At 38.2% G+C, this 22,036-nt stretch overlaps 1 long non-coding RNA gene across 1 annotated transcript in view; it reads left to right on the plus strand.

The window, feature by feature from the left end:
- Positions 1-22,036, plus strand: part of LOC116090155 — a 61,674-nt gene that overhangs the window by 13,250 nt on the left and 26,388 nt on the right. The gene's annotated exons all lie outside the window — the stretch shown is intronic.

The raw sequence follows: 22,036 nt of genomic DNA on the forward strand, positions 1-22,036 counted from the left end.
AACAAAAAAAACAAAAAAAAAAAACACCAAACATCCAAAAGAGTATTGTTCCTTGCTTTTGGTGAGTGAAATCTGTCCACCATCTATATTCTAAACTCTTCAGGAATTTCTTTGAAATATCAGTAAATCTCTAGTCTTGTTCCTTTTAAATTCCAGTACAGATAGATGACTTGTGACTTTCCTTTGTTTTTCTGTTTAGTCTACCTACATGCTTGTTGTTCTCATAATTTTCCTCCTGGAATATATTTTTTGAATGCTGAGTTTTTATTTTTATGACCTAAATGCTGTTGAGTGTTATTCATCCCTTTCTTCTGCCTATTTTTTATTTTCATTCTGATTCATTAAGACAATCCTGAAATTTGCAGGCAAAAGGAATTAGGAAAAGACCATCCTGAGTGAGGGAACACAGACTCAGAAAGTCTACTATGTAAAGTATTCACTTTTATGTGGATATTAGCCATTAAATAAATGATAACCAAATAACAGCCCATAGAAGCAGATTAGATATAGAGGAAGGAACTATGGGGACATATGGATGGAACTCATTGGGAGGGGTAAATAGAATGGATTTTATGGGTAGACTGGTGTTGAGCAGGACACAAATCAGAGATCAATTGGGGAGGGGAGATATAGAATTGAAGGAAGGAATGAAGTGACAGATAGCTAGAATTGAGGGGCATTTGAGAGATGCTATGGAAACCTAGCATAGTAGAAAATCCACAAAATGTGTGAAGGTGATCCTAATGAAGTCTTCTAATAATGGAGTTGATGGCCATATCTTGCACCAAACAAGTCTTATAGAACTGGGACTGGGTGCAATCAATTGAGTTGTTGGCCAAGGGGGTCCCATGGAAATCTTGCAACAACCCAAGCTGTTGTTAATGGGTTGCTCTCTGCAAACTGACTGCAGGGCTCCACTGCTGAGGACAACACATACAGAACTCATTGAACTCACTGAATATGGAGAAGCTGAGATGGTGCCTGTTGGGAGCCTTTTCCTCTATTTTCTAGTCTCCTTGGTATGGAAAGGTACCCTGCAGGCTTCCAAAAGGGGAATGCCAACCCAGCCTCAATACCTTTTTTTATTTTTATTTTTAAGATTTATTTATTTATGTAAGTAGTCTTCAGATATACCAGAAGAGGGTATCTGATCCCATTACAGATGATTGTGAGCCACCATGTGTTTGCTGGGAATTGAACTCAGGACCTCTGGAAGAGCAGTCAGTACTCTTAACCACTGAGCCATCTCTCCAGCCCCCAATACCTTTGATCTATAGATCTATAGTAGGTTCTGCCTGCAAGATATACTAGGGCCATGGTGGCACAGAACTATTGGGAATAGCCAACCTGTGTCTAATTTGATTTAAGTCTCATTCCATAAGATGGAACTAATACCAGACACTGTTTGGGTGTCTATACATTTAGGGTAAAAACAAATAATATTGGTCCAAACAATAAAATGAGTCCCAATGATATTGTGCTACACTCATAGATCAGTACCTTATTCAGTCATCATTAGAGAGCTCTCCTCTTGCAGCAGATGGGAACAAATACAGAGATCCACAGCCAGACATGAGAGAGAGAGAGAGAGAGAGAGAGAGAGAGAGAGAGAGAGAGAGAGAGAGAGAGAGAGAGAGAGAGAGAGAGAGAGAGAGAGAGAGAGAGAGGAGAGACAGAGAGACAGAGAGACAGAGAGAGACAAACACAGAGAGAAAGACAGAGAGAAAGACAGAGAGAGAGAGGAAGACAGACAGAGAGGAAGACAGACAGAGTGAGAAAGACACATATACACACACACACACACACACAGAGAGAGAGAGAGAGAGAGAGAGAGAGAGAGAGAGAGAGAGAGAGAGAGAGAAATGAATCTTGGAACACAAGGCTCTAAATAAGAGATCTCCATCAAATCCCTTTCCTTAGAGCTCAGGGAACCATGAAAGAGGAAGTGGAAAGAGTGCAAGAGCCAGAGTGATGAAAGATGTTAAGGCTTAGGTAACTGCTGCCTGTCTAGCTTGACATTTTGTGCTGTTACTAATGTTATAAGGAAACTTTCTCATGTGCTGCTTCTATGAAACTTTCTCATGCCTCAGTTGATTGCATATTCTGTAATGTTCTGTGCTTTGGGCTTCTTGGAAACCAAACACAATAAAAGTCAGTTAGAACTGCTTTGCAGAGTTAGCCACAATATGGTTGGACTGGAGCAACAGTCCAGCAGCACTTCCTGCACCTATGTATGAGCTTTTACATTTACTTGCCTTTATATGCTGCCCCTGGGATGGACCCCAGCATAAGAAAGACTCATGCATGAATATAAGAAGTCATTTGGAGTACAACTTCCATTTTGAGTAGGGGATGAATAAAGTTTAAGTTCCCAAGACGTCCCTGGGAATTGGTATCCTACTAGACAGACACATGTACAGCAGGATTAGCAAGTTAAGACATGAATGTTAGGCAACACAAGGCCCCTGATGTAGTTGAGTATCTCAACCAGTGAGAACAGGATAAATATACAAGAAAGTTGTATTCCAAGGAAATATCCTATTCTTAAATGTTGACTGGTGAAGTAACTTGGCACAGATGTTTGTGGATTTCAGACTTAAAAAGCTCTCTATAGTATTCTAGTTGGATGTCAGAGTTCAGCTCCCTAGTCTGGATTGCATCCATAATTGATCAGTTTTGGGATGTGCATTCAATAAACCAGGCCTGTTTGACTGAGGTCAGTGTCTGAAAGGTTTTTGCTACTCCCAGATCCCAACAAAGGTCATCAGGAGAACAAACCCCTCTGAATAACTGAACAAGGTTCACATAAACTGACAGAGACTGAAGCAGCAAGGACAGAGCCTACACAGATCTGCACCAGGTCCTCTGCGGATAGTTTAGTATATTATGATATCTCTGAGCATATGAACAAGTAGATTTCTCATTCTCATGCTTACTTGGGCCTTTTAACTTGTCCAGCCTCAATGTGATGGTTTTGGTTTTAATTATATTTTATTTTGTTGTGTTTGGTTGTTATCTCCTAGAATCCTGTTCTTTTCCAATGAGAGACAGAGCAGAAATGGATCTGGAGGAGATAGGAGATGGGGAAGGACTGAGAGGGATGGAAGGAGGGGAAACTATAATCACCATGTGTAAGAAAAGAATCCATTGCCAATAAATGAAGAAAAATTAAAGGGAACTTGGATAATTTGAGATTCTTTTCTCAAATGTAAGCATTTATTATAATTTCTCCACTAAATTCTTCTTCACTTTTTCTCCCTCATCCCTCTTTCTTTTCAAAGTCTCATTGTGTAGCTCTGCTAGCCTGGATGGAGCTGGCCTTGAATTCACTGCTGGACTCTGCCTCCAGAGGGCTGGGATTAAAGGCATGTGCCAGCACACCCACAATACATTTTGATATTGTTTTCATTTTCACTTAGTACAAGATATTTCCTGTTTTCTCTTATTATTTCTTATTTCCTGTGTTATTCTACTTAGAAGTATAATTCATTTTCAATTATTTGAAGAATATTTCCAACTACCTCTCCATTGACTTCTAGTTTAAGTATTTTGAAGAAAGAGCACATAGTTTGTATATTCTCACTTCTATATTTACTTAGACTTAGCTTATTCATTGAGTTCATGAGCTTTTGATGTGTTCTTGGGAGGTTTGGGTGTTCTATGTCATTTCATCAAGTTAGTTGATGGTGTTGATCAAGTTTTTCTGCCTTTCAGAATATCTGAGTTCTTATTCTATTAACTATTGAGAAGTGTCAGTCTTCAAGACTAATGGTAACCTTTCAAAGTGTTCCCAATACTTAGTAGACATGACTAAAATTCTAGAGAAATGCACACACACACACACACACACACACACACACACACACACACAATATGCTTTCCCTTCATCATGAATACATTTTAAAAATAACTTTTAAAGATTTATTTTCTTTTAGTTTTTATGTGTATGAGTGCTTTGTGTGCATATGTGTATATATACCATGTTTGTGCCTGGTGCCTGGTAATCTGATAAACCAGGTAGTTGATGTGGCAAAAGAGTGACTATGTGGTGGGTACATGTGCAGTCTGGGCCTGCTGGACAGGACTCCTGTCTGAGCAGGACAGAATAAGACAGTATGATATTTCATGATACCACTCAAATGACATGTTGTTTACTTCTGAAAAATTCCATTTAATATTTTTAGTTCATAACTGTGCCTAATTGAAACTGAAGATTGTGAAACTAATAGCTTTTCTATAAAGGGAGTTATCCAAGTCTCTTGACTCAGCCAGTTTTACAAACTGTAACCTTGCAGTTTTAGTAGGTATTCTGCTCAGGCTTCCATACCAAATAATACAGAATAATGGCAACACTTAATTACTCAGTTCCAATGATCTTACTTAATCGTAATCATCATCTTAATAGTTTAGTCACTGAAATTACACAAATGCATTGCATGATTTCACCATATGAATTTGGGGGCACAAGTAAGTTCCTAGCAGGCACATAGACACCTAGAATTATTAAACCTTCTTGTTGAATTAATTAATTTATTACATTGAAAGTCAGATCCCCTATAACTGGACTTACAGTAAGTTTATTGCTGCTTAATGTGGGTGCTGGAAACTGGACGTGGCTTCTATTATTATTTGTGCTTGTGCTTGTGTGTGTATGTGTATGTAAGTGTGGAGGTCAGAGGACAGCTAGCCAGAGTCAGTTTTCTCCTTCTATCATGGATGTCCCAGGAACTAACTAAAGTCATCAGATTTGGTGATAGTCCCATTTAATCTATGGCCTTTATGGCTGATTCATCCATCCATCCATCCATCCATCATCCATCCATCCATCCATCATCCATCCATCCATCCATCCATCCATCCATCATCCATCCATCAATTTATTTACTTTTGTGAGTCTAACGTCTTTGTCTGTTACATAGAATCTTTAGATATACATTAATGCTTTTGTACATTTGGTTGGATTTACATCCTCTGATTTGCTGTTCTTTAAAAAACAAAAGTCCTCACTGTTCTTTACTACTTTTTCCCCCTGGTCCTCTTCCTTTTTTTGCAGCAATGGAGGATACTCATGGACTAATTTTATTCCTATTTTATTTATAGTGATAGTTTATTCCTCCTGATTTTTCTGGATTGGGAATATACATATTTGACTTAGCACAGCCAACCTTCAAATATTGTAATTCTTCTTATACAATATACAAACTTTATAACACTCAATGTATATTTATTAGCTATATTGTTGTGGATTTTACTTGCATATACACCTTAAATATCATACTACGTTATACTTATTTTTGCTTTAATAGTCATTTGTATTCTGAAGGCATTTTTGAAAGAGATCTAAAAAAAAAACAAAAACAAAACAAAGACAAAAACAAACCAAACCACCACCCATATATTTACTATTTCTCCTAGCATTCACTTTGATCTGAGGCTTAACTTTCCACCTGCTAATCATGTAGGTTCTGCTCAAGGAACTTCCTTTAACTTTGGAGAGGGAAGCTCTGTTGACAATGAATTTTATTCATTTTCTGATTTTTCTTCTCTATGAAGGATCTTTTTGGGTAAAGAATTATTAGGTAGATATTTTATTTTCCTTGAAATACCTTCAGCTTTCATGGTTGCGGTGAAGAGTGTTTGTCATTCTCCTTCCTCGTCTGGTCAGGGTATCATGATGCCTAATTTTCTTGCACAACTGTAAGCTTTTGGTTGTGCCACTAGTTTGTGGTACGTTGATTACGTAGTGCTTTGGAATGCAATATCCTTGTGAGGATTTTAATTTAATGCCCTTCATCATTTTGTTGTTCACCACTTGCTGGTGGGAAACCCAAACTATTTCTGGCCCCGTATGAGCACCAGAGATTTTTCTGACTTCTTTTTTGTGGTTCCTTCTCTAGCTTGGGTCATTTCCTGTCATGTATACCCAACTCAGGACTCAGTCAGTAATGTCATGTGGATTCTATGGTAAAGTTCTCAGGTTTTTCTTTCTCTGGTATACTATGTTCTATACTTTATCTTTCCCCTTCTCTCTATCTTCTGTATCCTGCTTCCCTGAATTAGAACATGCTTGGCTCTGTCTTTTTGCCTGAAAACTGCCTATATGAAGTGAGCTGGTGCCTATACGAAGTGAGCTGTACCTGGTGAGATTCATCCTCTCCAACTTGTGGTTTTCAAGTGCTTCTATCCTATGTCTGCAAACCATGGTTTCTCGTGTTTCTGTGAGTGTGCTAAATCCATCCTTCCTAACCCCATTTTGTAGAAGACTCTTGATTCTTGATATCTTGCTTCTAAAGACTTAGGAAATAACTCAGAATATATGATGAAACAATGTCTCCCAGGTTAATACCAATGCACATGTAAGCATGTCAGTGAGCTCCAAGTATTGATAATCAGAAGTATCCTGTAGACCAGCAGAATTAGAAAGATTGAGCAATATCAAGAAATGAAGTTCCTTTCTTCTAGGAACATTTTAGAATTTTATAAAATATCATTTCAGATGCAAGTATGGCTGTTCAGTCAGGTCATCCTTTGTTCTTTCTGGCAGACAGCAGGAAAGGCCAAAGGAGAACTCAGTTAATTGCCTTAATGGTGGGTATAAGTGAAAGACAAACTTTAGTCTCCTCATTTCATAATAGAAGATCCTGTATTTAAATTTCCAATAAACATAATATTCCTTTGAAGTCATTTTTGTTTAAAAACAGCTTTTCCCATGAAATTGCTCTGATACATTCCTTTAGCTTTGACACAAATCTCGAGATATTCACCACGAATTGAGTATCTAAATCTTTCTTTTAAAAAATGCTGCATTTTTATGAGCACTGTAATGCTATTCAGGCCTGATATAAACACACACACACACACATGAATATATGTATACAGCTCAATAACGGATAATAACTAACATTTTTTTATTAGCCTTTTACAGTATCTTGAATTTTCAAATAAGATTACTCCCCATTTGGTGCACTTAGAGGTACTTTCTGAGTGATGATATGCAAATCCACTGCTGTTTCACTTGCTTGCTGTGGTTTTCTAATAGGAATCTTTTTTTCATTTTTCCTGTGGCAGTTTAAACTATCTTCTAAAAATGTTTTAACCCACCTAGTTGCTGTATCTCAAATAATAAAGTTCTGTAGAAGAAAATTCAAGATTAGCAGAACATATTTCTTATATTAGCAATCACAAATATTAGCCATGATTCTTAATAAAATTCTCTTTGACATACAATTTTAAATACCAATTATAACAAATCTGCATCTCTACATCAAAGAAGCAGTTAAAGCCAAATGGCCCAATTACAGGCTTATTATAAAAACTGAACGAGCAAGGGAAGCCTTTTAGCTTCTCAACATGCCATTGTTCTTTTAATGGGATGTCAGGAAGATACTCAGTCTTGCTTTGATGAGTCTTCTAGGTTGTCTTCTCTTTCTACTAAATTTCTGGAGACTTTTCATTTGCTAGGAAAAATTAGGGAGCTCTAGGGAAGTGAGAGATAACCAGGAAGAATTTTAGGTGTAGAAACAGCAGGCTTTTGGACTCTAAATTCTGTAGGCTGTACTTATCCATGCTCATCATGGGCTGTTCCTAATGATACACTGCAGGCTTCCATGCAGGTAAAGGTGAAGGGTCACCTGGAGACCCATCCCATGGATAAGCACCTGACACTACTAATGATACTGTTTTGCTTGCAGACAGGAATCTAGCCTGCAGAGGCTGTCCTCTGAGAGGCTCCACCCACCAGCTGGCTCAGTCAGATGTAGACACTCACAGCCAAATAGTGGATGGAGCTTGGGGACTCTGATGGAAGAATAGGAGGGATTGTAACCCCTAAGGGGATAAGAATTCCACATAAAGACCAACAAAATCAACTAACCTGTACTTTGGGGGCTCACAGAGATTGAAGGACATACAGGGGCTGGACCTAGGCCTCCCCACACATATTATTATTTTACTTATTCACTTTATATTCCATTCACTGCCCCCTCCCAGCACCTGTAGCAGTTGTATAGCTTGGTCTTCATACAGGTCTCAAACAACTGGAGTTGGGCTTTCCCAAAAGCTGTTGCCTGTATATGGGCATATGTCTGTATATGGGATATGTTCTTCTATCCCAAGTTATGCTGCCTTGTCTAGCCTCAGTGGAAGAGGAAGCACCTAGCCTCACAGAGACTTGAAGTGCCTGGGGGCCCCCTCCTGCTCATTAAAAAGGGGAGGGGTATAGGGTAAGTATTGTGGGAGGGGCTAGCTGGGAGGGGGCAGGAATGGGATGTAAAGTGAATAAGTAAAATAATAACAATAACAACAACAACAACAATAATAATAAAGTGAGAAAAATAAAAAATAAATAAAAAATGAAAGGAAAAAAGAAAGAAAAGGAAATTATTCTAAGGAGAAAATGCAGTGTGATTTTCCTTGGATGTTATACTGATTTCTCTACTTTAATTGATCACCCACCAGAAAATGCCATCAGATATAATAACAAGCCACAGATGCTATTACTGAGAATTTATAGGATAACTATATCTTACAAACATGATTTGCTAGTTGTAATCATTTTCATAGCTTGCATTTTCTAATATACCACATTATAATTTTCTGCTGATTAATTTTTTGAATTAAAACTGAAGTGTCAATTTTAATTAAAAAAATTTTTTTTTTGAGAAAGGGGTTTCTCTCTTAGCAATGACTGTCCTGGAACTTACTCTGTAGACTACACTGTAGATCTGCCTACCTCTACCTCCTAAGTGCTGGGATTTTAATTAAAAACTTTAGTATATAGTTTCAAAATAGGTTTGAGTATAAAATTATTTCTAGGGATACTTTTACATGAACTTAGGGGCAAATACTGTCATATTTCCTAAATTTTATATATATATATATGTATATATACATACATATATATAAATTATATATGTCATATATATGCATATATGTGTATATATATATACACACTTTATCTTAAGTTAGATAATCAATTGACTTAGCAGTAGAATATTTATTTGATACACATTATCAACCTTCTCTGTAGGCTACAGGAATGTAGAAGGAGTGGGATCATTTGTAAAGTCATTGAATGAAGAAAGGCAAGGAGGTGGAGATGTTTTGACTTAACATCATGCAGGATCAGGCTTTAACTGCTTTCAGTTATTTGTTTCAATCATTCTCAGTCTATTTCTGTGCTCAGCCATGTGTCAGACTGGCTGGCTATATGGCAGCTAGATTAGTCCAGTACAGAGTGAAACTTTTGTGGCTATTTAACCACTCATGGGTGAGCTGGCTACTGTACCATAATCATTTTAAAGTCATTTCATTTTTGAAATTTTATTTTATTACCACTTTTGCTCCTGATTTTTCTATACCATCAAAATAGTTTAGGCCAAATTCTCCCTCAATTGTGGAAATAATGTGTAAAATGTATTTGGAGGCTGGAGCGATGGCTCTGTGGTGAAGACCATTTGCGGCTATTACAAAGAGTTCAGTTCCTAGAACTCACATGACAGCTTACCATCTGTCACTCCAGTTTCAGGGGCTCTGAGACCCTCTTTTCTCTTCCATTGGAAACAGTCATGCACATGGTGCATATACATACATACAGGCAAACACTCATGAGTAAAACCCATAATAAGAAAAGTTAAAATGCTTTTTGGGTATAGTAGGGCTTCTTTTTCTTACCCTTTCTCTCCCTTCCTCCTGTCTCTATCCCTTCCTCCTCTCCCCCCTCCTCCTCCATCTTCTTCCTCTCTCTCTCTCTCTTTCTCCCTCCCTCTCTCCCTCTCTCTCTTCTCCCTCCCTCTCTTCTTCCCTCCCTCCCTCCCCCCCTCTCTTCCTATCCTTTTTCCCCCATCTTGTACCAAGGATAGAGATGAGGGCATCTCACAATCTCTACAAGTATTAGTAGTTATCTGTAGAGTACTAGTACTCTACAAGTATTAACAGATAACTAAAGTTATCTCTTTAGTAGTATCCCTATTTTGTTTTTGGTATTATTTAGTATTCCTTTTTTTTTTTTTTTTTGAGATAGGATCCTGACATCTTAGACTTGATCCACATTGGACCAATTTTTCCCTAATCCTGGTCTGCAGTCATGGCCTTTGCTTTAGTGAGCCCCTGTTCCCAATGTTCCATTCCTTATTTCTCTAGTTCTCTATCTTCTTCTTCCTTAGTTTATTCTCTTGTATGTGAAGACTTACTCTTCTAGTAGCCCTATTTATTTGTTTTATTGTCATTTTAAATTTTCATTTTCATCTGAGTTGGGTCTATAACTTAACTATTCTGAATGTGGCTGCAATAAACATTGATGTGTAAGTATTGCTGTGATATATGAACCCAGGGTCCTTTGGGTACACAGGAGTGGTTTAGCTGGATCATACAGTAGATCTATTTTCAGTTTTTGAACCTCTACACTGTCTTACATAGTGGTTGAACTAGTGTACATTCCTATTAGCAGTGTATAAAGATTCATTTTGTCTACATCCTTGCTAGCACATAATTTGTTTTGTTTTGTTTTTTCTTTATGGCTGGCATTCTGACCAGGGTAAGGTGAAATCTCAGTGAGGTTTTGGTTTATATTTGTTTGATGGCTAGTGTGGTTAAATTTTGTGCTTATGTTTATTGGCCATTTTTCTTTTTATTTCATTCTTTTGAGAATTGTCTGTTTGTTTCATTACTCATTTGGCAGTTGGGTTGTTTTATTTCTTCTTACTTAATTTTGAGTCATATGAAGGTGAAAATTGCTGTTTCCATGTCTATGAAGAATTGGGTTAGAATTTTAATGGGAGTTGCATTGAATCCGTAGATTGCTTTTGGTAAGATGTCCATTTTTACTGTTTATTCTACTGATGGGAGATCTTTCTATCTTCTGAGGTCTTTTTTGATTTCTCTCTTCAGGGACTTGAAGTTCTTGTCATACAAGTCTTTTCTTGCTTGATTAGGGTTACACCACGGTATTTTATATTATTTGTGACTATTGCAAAGTGTGTTGTTTCCCAATTTTCTTTCTCAGCCCATTTATCATTTGTATAAAAGAAGGCTACTTATTTCTTTGAGTTAATTATATATCCAGCCACTTTGCCGAAGTTGTTTATCAGCTCTAGGTAGATACCATCATATCATCCATGAGTACTGATGCCTTGTTTTCTTCCTTTCCAGTTTCTTTCCCCTTGATCTCCTTTTGCTGTCTTATTGCTATAACTAGAACTTCAAGTACTATATTGAGTAGTTAGGGAGAGAGTGGGTATTTAAAATTTTGTGTATATGCTTGTGGGTATGTGCTTGTAGAGACTAGAAATGTTGGATTCTCTTGGAGCTGGAATTGCAAGCCTTTATCAGCTGTGCTTCCTGGATAGTGGGTACCAAACATGTGTCTTCTGGAAGAGTAGTAAGCACTCTAAATTACTCATCCACCTGTCCAGCCCATTTAGGAGATTATTTTCCTCAAGATTTTTATTTTTATTTTATATGTATGAGTATTCTGCCTGTTTCTGCCTTTTGAGTACTGGGATTAAAGGTGTGTGCCACCACTATTCTAGGAGAGTAACTTTTTAAAAAAGATGTATTTGTTCAATATATGTGGAGGTTTTGTCTGCATGTACATCTGCACACCAGAAGAAGATAATAGATACCATAATTATACTTGGTTCTGAGCCACTATGTGGGTGGTGGGAACTGAACTCCGGACATCTGATAGAACAACCAGTGCTCTTAACCAGTGAACCACCTCTACAGCCTTGAGAATACAACTTTTTAAGGTATATCTTAATGACTTATTAAATATTATTGATATCTGTTGTAAAACCTCCTTTTCCACTGCTTATATTATGAATTTGGATCTTCTTTCTATTACTTTGGCTAGGGATTTGTTGATCTTGTTTATCTTTTCAAAGACCCAACTATTTGTTTCTTTGATTTACTTTGTTTTATATTCATTTCTCTTTAATTGATTTCTACCTTGCTCTTAGTTATTTCTACATTCCGATTCAGGGCCTGGCTTGTACGTTTTCTGGCTTATACATGTTTCTACAGTATAGTTAATTATTTTCTTGAGTTACCTGGTATATATATATATATATATATATATATATATATATATATATATATATCCTTGGAGCTATAGACTTCCCACTCAGAGCTGCTTTCATTATATCCCATAGTTTCAATATTTTGTTTTCACTTTCTATCTATTCTAAATGTTTTTAATTTTCTTCTTGACTTCTTCAACAACCTATCCACCATTTAAACATATGTTGTTCAATCTCCTGTGTTTGTGTATGCACTTCAGTTTCCTTTGCAAATGACTTGTCCCCACCTCACTCTATAGAATATGAGAAATTATTTCAGCTTTCCTATATTTGTAATGACATGTTTTGTATCCTATTTTGTGATTGTATTTTAGAGCCAGTTCTATGGACTACTGAGCAAATGTATATGGTGCCATGTTTAGATGGAAGATACTGCAAATATTTGTTAGGGCCATATAATCCATGTCGTATAACACAGGTGTTTCTTTCTCTTTTTATTTTTTGTTGGGATGACCTGTACATTGGTGAGTGACTATATTGAGTCACCTAATATTACTATGTTTAGGTTACTTCTGTGCCTTATGTCTTTATCTCTAGTAGTAGATGTTTTATGAAATTGGATGTATTCATATTTACTGTGCATATGTTTAAAACAGAAATATCCTTTTGTTAGACCATTCAGTTTTAATCAGAATAAGCAGTCTTTATCTCTTTTGATTAATTTTGGTTTGATACATGTTTTGCTTTTTTCTAAGTAAATTTGCTTAGAATATCATTTTCTCTCCTCTCATCCTAAAAGTCCACTGGTCATTGGTAGTAAGTTGCCTTCTGTTTTGGAGTCAACAATAGATGGATCTTATTTCATTTTCAAATCCAATTGACTAATCTGGGTCTTTTGGGAAACTGAGATCATTAATAGATCATTAATGAAAGTCAAGTATTAATTCCTGTCATTTTGTTGATGTTGTGGGACTTAGTATATTTCTACCTCTTATTTACCTAACTAAATACTGTAGCATGTTTTATTCTTTTCTGTACCTTTATCCTGTGTTTACATTTCTTTGGTCAAATTGTTATATTCAAGGTTTTTTTTTTGTAGTGCTGACTTAGTGATTATGAATTAATTTACCCTTTTCATCATGGAATGTTTTATGTTTTCCTTCGAATGTGACAGATAATTGTACTGGGTAGAGCAGAAAGGCTTGATAGTTCTCTTTCAGAACTGGAATATACCATTTCACATCCTCCAGGATTTTAAACCTTCTGGTGAAAACTTGCTGTTATTGTGGTGGTAAATACAGTGTATACTACCGAGTATATCTGTAGGAACTCAGGATGGAGATAAGCAAAGGAGACTATTGCTGATTTGGGGAAGTGCTCCCTCCGGATCACTTTATTCAGGTGTTCTGTCTTGAAAGAATCACTAGGAAAAAAATTGGATGTTGGTTCTGATGAATCATTTAAAAATAAGTTTTATTCCATACATTGTCAAGGTTATGGGCACATAGGTAATAAAAACATGGGCCTTTATGAATAAATCTGTGTATCATTTTTCCTGTGCCATTCCGGCTTTTCTGTGTCTTGATGGGGCAAGAATTAAGCTTTAGTACTTCCTTTTTGTTACTACCTGGAAGACTTGACCCAGCTAGTGATTGAAGAGAGAAACCCTGCCCACTGCCTTTATGGCTCAGCGCCTGGCCTGCTCCTTAATAAGCCTCAGATTTTCCCCAGAGACCCTTGCACTATTCTGTGAATGAGTCTGTGCACAACTGGAGATATAAGAGTGCCAGGCCTCTAAGGAGATGAGATGTAGTCCAGGGAATGAACTAAAATGATGATGACAGAGAGGAGTTCCCATGTGGGAAGCAGACCTCAGAAATGAAGGGTGCCCTGGCAGGGACTGGGTCTTCTTGAACTATGATAGGAGACAGAGACAGAGGTGGAAAACTAGTTATTTTCTCCCATTGGATATTAATCTCCCAGCAATTTCTCCTATATTCCCAAGACATCAGGCAATAAAGCATGAAAGAATCACCATGAGGTTGGGGATAGACCAAGGAAAAGGCAGGAAGAGCTTACACTGGTTACGCACAGGTATATTGGATACATTCTATGGAATTAAACTCAAGCAGATTAAGAGCTACAGAGATGGCTCAGGACTTATGACAACTCTTACTGCTCTTGCAGAGGATGTGGATTCAGTTCCCAGAATCCACATTGGGAGGCTCACAGCTATCCTTTCCAATGATTCCCACCCTCTTCTGGCATCCTCAGGCATTTGCACACACATGGTGCACATAAATCACACACACACACACATGCACACAAAAAGATACATACACACACATAAAAAAAGGGTTGGGGAGAGGAAAGAGAATAAATAAATCTTTAAAGATCGTCATGCAGGTGAATTTATTACACTCCCTCCTATCTGACATGATCCTCCTCATGTACTCCTTTGTCATTTTCAGTGCATGTATGCACATGTGTTTGCCTGTGCTTATCTAAGGTCTTTATTGAGGTTATGGCCCAGTCATAAGAAAAGTGTAAGTTCTCATGTATTAAGTGTGTATTCAAAGTGACAGCCAACACTCCTGATTTCAGTTGGCACTTAACATTTGCACAATGCCAAGACACCTGGTCATTCCCATTAATCCTGGCATGAAGTTTCTCTAGTTTTTGTTTGTGTTCAGTACAAAAAACATCTGTCTAGGTCTCCGGCACTTTGATTATGGCTGAATTGGCTGGTTGTTTAGTATCATGGAGACTGATGTTATGACTGGCTAAAGATGAAACAAGGCCAGCCACAGGGAACCAATAACCAATGTATGAAAAGAACCCTCTGTATGGAATTTCACTGGAAAAGATGATTATTTGTGTCTAAGATGGAGTTTCAGAAAAACCTAGACTAGAGAAATTTATGTCTAGGTCTTCCTTCTGTTTCAGCTCTCTGTAATCAGGTGTTTCTGCCTGTTACCCTGAAATTCTAGGCTTTCCAGGAAACCCTAATGGCAGCTGGCTCCTGGGTTTCATTTGCTGGGATGATCTCCAGCTATTAATATTTTTGCCTTTATATGTCCCTTCCTGTTTCCATCATCAAATGATTGGTGATGTCATTCTGAGGATTACTCCTTGTCATGGACTCCCTAAATGTAATCCAAATTTACATCGAATACTCATAAAAATGCTTGTGGACAATGCAATGTTAATATTTAACTTTTGATTTTCTTGTATGTGGATATGGTCTCAAATGAGATGTTATTGTGTTTGCTGGAAGCATGCTTGCATGAACATGGAGGAATGTCCTGGGAGAAGAGAGAAGATTGTACAGGTTTGGGGTAGGAAACCTTAGCTTTCAAAGGGTAAGCCGGATCAGTGTGTGCTATATGATGATGTATGTAATAAGTTACACATGTATGATATGTGTATGATGTGCTTGTAAGATGTATGATGCATGTTATATGTGCAGGTGAGATGTGCGTTTATATGTATGTGATGTGTGGCAGGTGTGATGTGTGACATTTGTATGCTGTGTAATATGTGTGTGACATGTGCTTGTATGATGTGTGTGCAATATGTGTCTTATGTGTGTGATATGTGGTGTGTGTGTGCATAAGTGATTCTGAAAGCTGTAGAACACAAGCACAGTCCTTTAGAATCCATCCTCCAGAACAAAATGGAAGTGAGATGTTGATTGATAGGGTTTAGTCCCTTTCATAGCGTTAATTCCGGCAGCCAAGCTTAAGTCTTCATAGGAGCTGGTATTATTGGTATTACTTAGGCAGAGGTCTGGAATGTCCTCTAAGATCCAGCAACAATGTGGCTTATTGTGGATGAGAGAACAGAATGGGGATGGTTGTGGACCTGATGTACAAGTAAGAGCATTTGCATCAGTTACTTAAGTTAAGCCTCCTTTCATACCACATGCCTAAAGCCTAAGAACTCCAGTTATAGCTCTAAGACATTTGTTTTTTGTCCGATCCTTTGAGTGCTTCAATGAAATTTGTATATCAATGCTATATCAATGGCAACCTTGGATCACACCAGAGGAAAGTCATGAATGAAACCTATTTTATCCAATCATTTATGTCTTCTTCAAATAATAGTTCATAAGTTTGCTTCCTATCTCCTGGCTTTATTTATCTCACTAAGTTATTAAGACTTGGCGGTATACAGCTATTATTCAAGCACTTGGGAGACAGGGGCAGGTGGATTTCTGAGTCCAGCCTTGCTTATGTAGAGCTCCAGGCTGGCCAGGGCTTTATCATGAGACCCTGTCTCAAACATTGCTATACAGTTATAGAAAAAGGCCTGGCTGGGAAAGAGAAAGGCATGAGATTTGAACATACCCATGTATAGTTTTAGTTGGCTTCCAATTTGCTATGTAGCCCAGGCTAATATCCAATATACTATATCCTTTCCTCAGTCTTGCATGGGCTACACTTGGCTTTCTAAGTTTATCTTTATTAGTTCATTACTTGAGAGGTTCTGCCAGAGCATTACAAGTACAGAGGCAGATGTTAGCTTTGGATTGAGTGTGGGGTCCATAATAGAGTAGTTAGAGAAGGAACTGAAGGAGTTGAAGGGGTTTGCAACCCCATAGGAAGAACAACAATATCAACCAACCAGACCCCCCAGAACTCCCAGGTATTAACAAAGCTATTAACAAAGGAGTACACATGGATCCAGCTGCATATGTAGCCGAGGATGGCCTTGTCATGCATCAATGGGAGGAGAGGTCCTTGATCCTATGAAGGCTCCATAGATGCCCCAGTGTAGGGGACTCACGGGTGGGGAGGTGGGAGTGGGTGGGTGGAGGAACATCCTCAGAGAAGCAGGGGGAGGGAGGATGTGATAGGGGGTTTCGAGGAGGGAAGGAAAACGGGAAAGGGGATAACAGTTGAAATGTAAATAAAGAAAATATTCAATAAAAAATAGGTAAAACTAATAAATGATGGGCTTGGAATTAGTCTCACTATTTAGTAAACTCCTTTAACAATTTTTTCTCAGTTGTTATATTATGTAGCCTACACTCCCCTGGACTGAAGGAGACATTGGTGAATCCAGCAGATTAAAATCTACTATGGGAAAATCAGACTTTTATGTTGTCTGAGATAAGAACTCAAAAATGTTAAAGGAAAAGGCTGTCAACATTTATAAACTATAAAATAAAAATTTCCATAAGAATGATTGTATTTTGAATCATTGGAAAAGTACATTTATGTTTCCAAGGTCTGGATACGTTGTGTGTGTGTGTGTGTGTGTGTGTGTGTGTGTGTGTGTGTGTGATTTATGTCCACATCTACAAGGCCTTTCAATAGCTAAGGAACGATTTCAAAAAATGAAATGATATACGTTTCATTTGTTGAGAACAATTCCAGCCTTCCTTTACACCACTAGCATTGTAGTCAGGTGCAGGGAGAATCCTGTTTACTAGGCACCCAAGTTCAGCTATCAGATGGTTTTGGTTAAGATGTAGTTTCTCTACCCTCTCTAGCTGATGTCTCAGTCTTACATTGTATTTGGTAATCAAGTGTTACCTAATTGCTCACTGTTTTTCTCTGTTTCATGTTTGTGTAGTATCTTTACAATGATACTTTGAGTTTTACTAATCTTGACTGAAACCTTGCTGCTTTACAACATTCCTGCAGTTTATATAATTTCATTCTGTTATGGACAGAACTCTGGTGTGTATGTGCATGTGTGCATGCTTGCATGTGTGTGTGCACACATTTGTGCATGCACATGTGTGTGTGTGTGTTTGTGTGTGTGTGTGTGTGGTTTTTCTATTGCTTTCTTTGGGCTCTTTATGTTCATCTCTTACTAATGCTGGCAAAGAGCTGCTATTAAAGCTTCTACCCCAATAAACTTTTCCTTTCTGCCTTGCCTGTGCCTTTCTGGAGTGAGGGCACATGCTAATGCCCACTTATTCAAGCTGCTCTGCCATACCTAGAATAACTAGGTAATATATCATTTTGTGAGAAACTGGTATTTTGTACATGGAAAGTGTGCTATGGAGAAAGGTGGGTCCCACCATACTAAAGATGAAGGCGTCAAGCTGTCTGCTCACAGAAGCATTAGAACATCCCCACATGTGTGTCTCAGGACTGCAGACAGGAAAGCTGGTCTTCACGAGATATGCTGTAGTCAATGGATCACCACTGCTAAAGCATCAGTTGCAAAGCATGTTGACCAACTGCTTCCACATGGGAGACTTTGATTCTAGTGGTTCTGTTGTCCTACAGTAAGAACTCCTAGGTACCCAGTTCTTACCCAAAAAGATCACAGTAGGCTCTCCTGTGCACCTATGTTTTGAATTCTTTGAATTAGAAACTCCATTTTGCTATTTTATTCCCACCCCCCCCCCCACTTCAATAGCTTAGGTTGTTTGGGGACTACTGGTGCTCTCACATTCACTACTAAACTGTTAGGATTGTAGGCGTGCGCCACCATGTGTGTGTGTGTATGTTTGTGTGTGTGTGTGTGTGTGCGTGTGTGTGTACATAAAATATAACAAAGATATAGAAAATTAAGGCATAAATTTGAGAATGAGTGATTGTAGGGATAGGAGAGGAGATGGAGTGAGTAGATAGGAGCTAAACAGTAGTCATGTATGAAACCCTCAAATTACAAAAAAGGTATAAATAGATAAAAAGAAAAAAACAGTAAACACAACAAGAAGATTTTAAAAAGCTAAAGCCACCATACTTCTAAGCCCCTAAGCTCCTAAGACTATGACTGCTTTTTATCATCTCTGAATGGGAAACTGCCTTCTGGTTCACAGCGGAAGTTCCTGTCCTTCCCCACTTTCAGCTGGAAAGAATGAGCTAACCCTGAAAGAATAAAAAAGAGAGTCCCAGATCACCATTCTTGGCTCCTTTGTTTATTTGATTTTAAAAGAATGATCTATTTTATGTATATGACTGCATTATCACTGCCTTCAGACACCAGAAGAGGGCATCAGATCTCATTACAGATGGTTGTGAGCCACCATGTGGGTGCTGGGAATTCTACTTAGGATCTCTGGAAGAGCAATCAGTGTTCTTAAGTGCTGAGTCATCTCTACAGCCCGCCTGGCTTCATCATTTTTTAAAGTTATTTTAGCTTTACTTAAAATGTAATTCAAGCATTTTCCGTCTCCTTCCAACCCTGCCTGTCACGCTTCCCACTCCTTCTCTAATTCATTTCCTTTCTTTTAATCAAGAAGTAAAGATAAAGGATCAAAACAAGTCTCAAACCCTTGTGAACTATTTCCCTTGTTTCTTTTTCTGAGATCATAAAATATTAAATATAACAAACTTATTTGTTGGCCAGTAAAACTCATATTTGTCAAATTTAAAAGATTGTTTGGTTTATTTCTCTTAGTTTCCTTTAACTATGAAGATTACTGGATGGAAAATCCATTTACTTTTTAATCAATACTTCATAGGAAGTTAGCTAAACATCACTAAGTTTGTGATTATGTAAAGATGAGTGTTGTATGTGTTTAGAATAAGCTGTATAAATAAACTGTTACAAACATCACCTACTTCTTGGTTTTGGCTCCTATCTCTTAACAGTGGGATTCTTTTAATGGTAATATCCAATTTAGGTAGCAATTAGAATGCTAGCTCAAAACTTTTTTGTGCAAGTGTATTTAGTATTTATAGTAAGATACTTTAATTACACATTTTTAATTCAACTCCACCCTCTTCTTTGATTCTCATCTTCATAGACAGGTGTCATTGTCTCCCAACTGAGAGGCACAAAATATTCATTGCTTGCTTAAGGTTACACATTAGGTTAGTGACAGAGGCCACAGTCAGGGTTAGAATTCTTCAGAACTTGGCCACCTTGATTAAGTATATCAAGGGTGGTACTGGAATTTGGTTCAGCCAAACTTGTCTATTTGAAACATAACTGCTTCCCCTACCACCCGTGGGCATGGAAGCAACAGTCGTGTTTACAGCTTAGGCCTTGAGAACCTGGGAGGTAATAGCTGATCTGTAAGTGAATATATCATTGAGTGTTGATAGATATTGAGATGCTGCATTGGTTTTGTTTTGGCTCTTTTTGAGATGGGGTTCCTGCAGTCAAGGCTAGCTTTGAACTGCATGCTCTGTGGAGGATGGCACTGAACTCCTGATCTGTCAATTTCTACCCCCCAAATGTTGGTGTCACAGGCATGACTATAGTGTGATAACACTAAGCCTTACCTACACTGAATAACATGCTTCTTGACCTTTATAATTCCCTTATGCCTAGAAATGATATTTGAAATGATGCCATTAGATACAGACATTTATGGAAATGACCTAAAATTTACATTTATGAACATTACTAGTAGTTAGGCCAAGTGTATCATTCACAACTTATTTCTTTATTTTGTTTTCTTTTTTCCCTTTTAAAAAATTGGATATTTTATTTATTTACATTTCAAATGTTATCCCCTTTCCTGATTTTACCCCCCAGAGACCCCCTATCTCATCCCTTCTCCCCCTGTTTCTATGAGGGTATGCCCCCACCCAATCCCACCTCCCTGCCCTCACATTTGTCTACACTGAGGCATCAAGCCTTCATGGCTTCATGGGACCAAGGTCCTCTTCTCCCATTAATGCCTAACAAGGCCATCCTCTGCCACATACATGGCTGGAGCCATGGATCCCTCCATGTGTACTCCTTGGTTTGTGGTTTAGACCCTGGGAGCTCTGGTTGATTGATATTGTTGTTTTTCCTGTGGGGTTGCAGACCCCTTCAGCTCCTTCAGTTCTTTCTCTAACTCCTCCACTGGGGATCCTGCACTATTCTGTTTTCTTAAAAGATCAAATTAATCTCTCCTTGATCTTTGACATACATCTAGAACCTGGCTATGAGGATGTTTCTTGCATTTGGGAGCCTGTTTTTGAGAATATGTCCTCATTATAATTTTAGTTTGACACATTTTGAATCCTCACAGAATTGATCTCTTTACCTTGAAACAGCTTCATTTGAAGACAGGTTGGGCATGTTCGCTTTTCTTCCTGAGGGCACCTGGGGAATCACTTAGTAGACATTCAAACCACTGTCAGCCAGTGCAAGCACCATTAGCTATAATGTGCCAAAACCCACACTCCACCCTAACATTTCATCTGCAGTGTTATTTGACCCCTGTTTCCTGGCTTTAGATTATTTCAGGCATACAGTTACTCTTTCCCTTGGAGATCCTTTTTAATTGAATGATCAGTGGCACTTAAAAGATGAGCAGAAGACAAGTATATGGTGTTCAGGTCCACAGGATAGTATGGGGACACATGGTTGCTGTATGATGATTTCTGTAATCCCCCTTTCTCCCTCTCCCTCTCCTTCTCCCTTCCCCCTTTCTCCCTCTCCCTCTGCCCCTCTCTCTCTGTGTGAATATAGTAGTTGCTATGATAAATAAGATATCTTAAGGAAAGAAGGGCATTTATACCCTTTCTCCTACCTCATCTTCCCACCTTATAAAAGTTTTGCAGATTCAAGCCAAACTTGTTCACTGGGAGTCTAAAAGAGCTCCTCCTTGTATGGCAGGCTGTCACAGTATTTTTATGACAGTTAGTGTTTCTCTTGGTCTAAGATGCAGGTATGTGAAATGTAGGTCAGGGGTTGAAAATGAATGGCTGCTTGTCATGTGAGAAGACATAATTGGCTCCTAGAGCAGTGAGGAACGCCTGCCAGCCTGCCTGTGTCACATCCCTTTTTGGCTATTGGTTTTGGCTGCTAGTCCCAGAACAAATAATAGGTGGTTCATATTTCTTGGAATACATCTTTATCAACTGTGTCAACTTATGGTGTCTTGCATTCCCAGAGGACAGGCAGCTGGTAGTCTTTGCTTGTGCCATTTCTGTGCTGAGAGCAGGCTGTTCACACCATGACAAATGGACGCAGCTGGAATAACGAGACTCTCTTCTCAAGACCAGACCTGCTGGGGAAAACGTCTCATCTTCTGAGAGACTGCAGATTAATGTAGCAAGCCCTCTACCGACATCATTTTGCAGCTTAATTTTACTCCTACAGTCACCACC

The sequence above is a fragment of the Mastomys coucha genome, unplaced genomic scaffold (assembly GCF_008632895.1).
Source record: "Mastomys coucha isolate ucsf_1 unplaced genomic scaffold, UCSF_Mcou_1 pScaffold15, whole genome shotgun sequence".
NCBI lineage: Eukaryota > Metazoa > Chordata > Mammalia > Rodentia > Muridae > Mastomys > Mastomys coucha.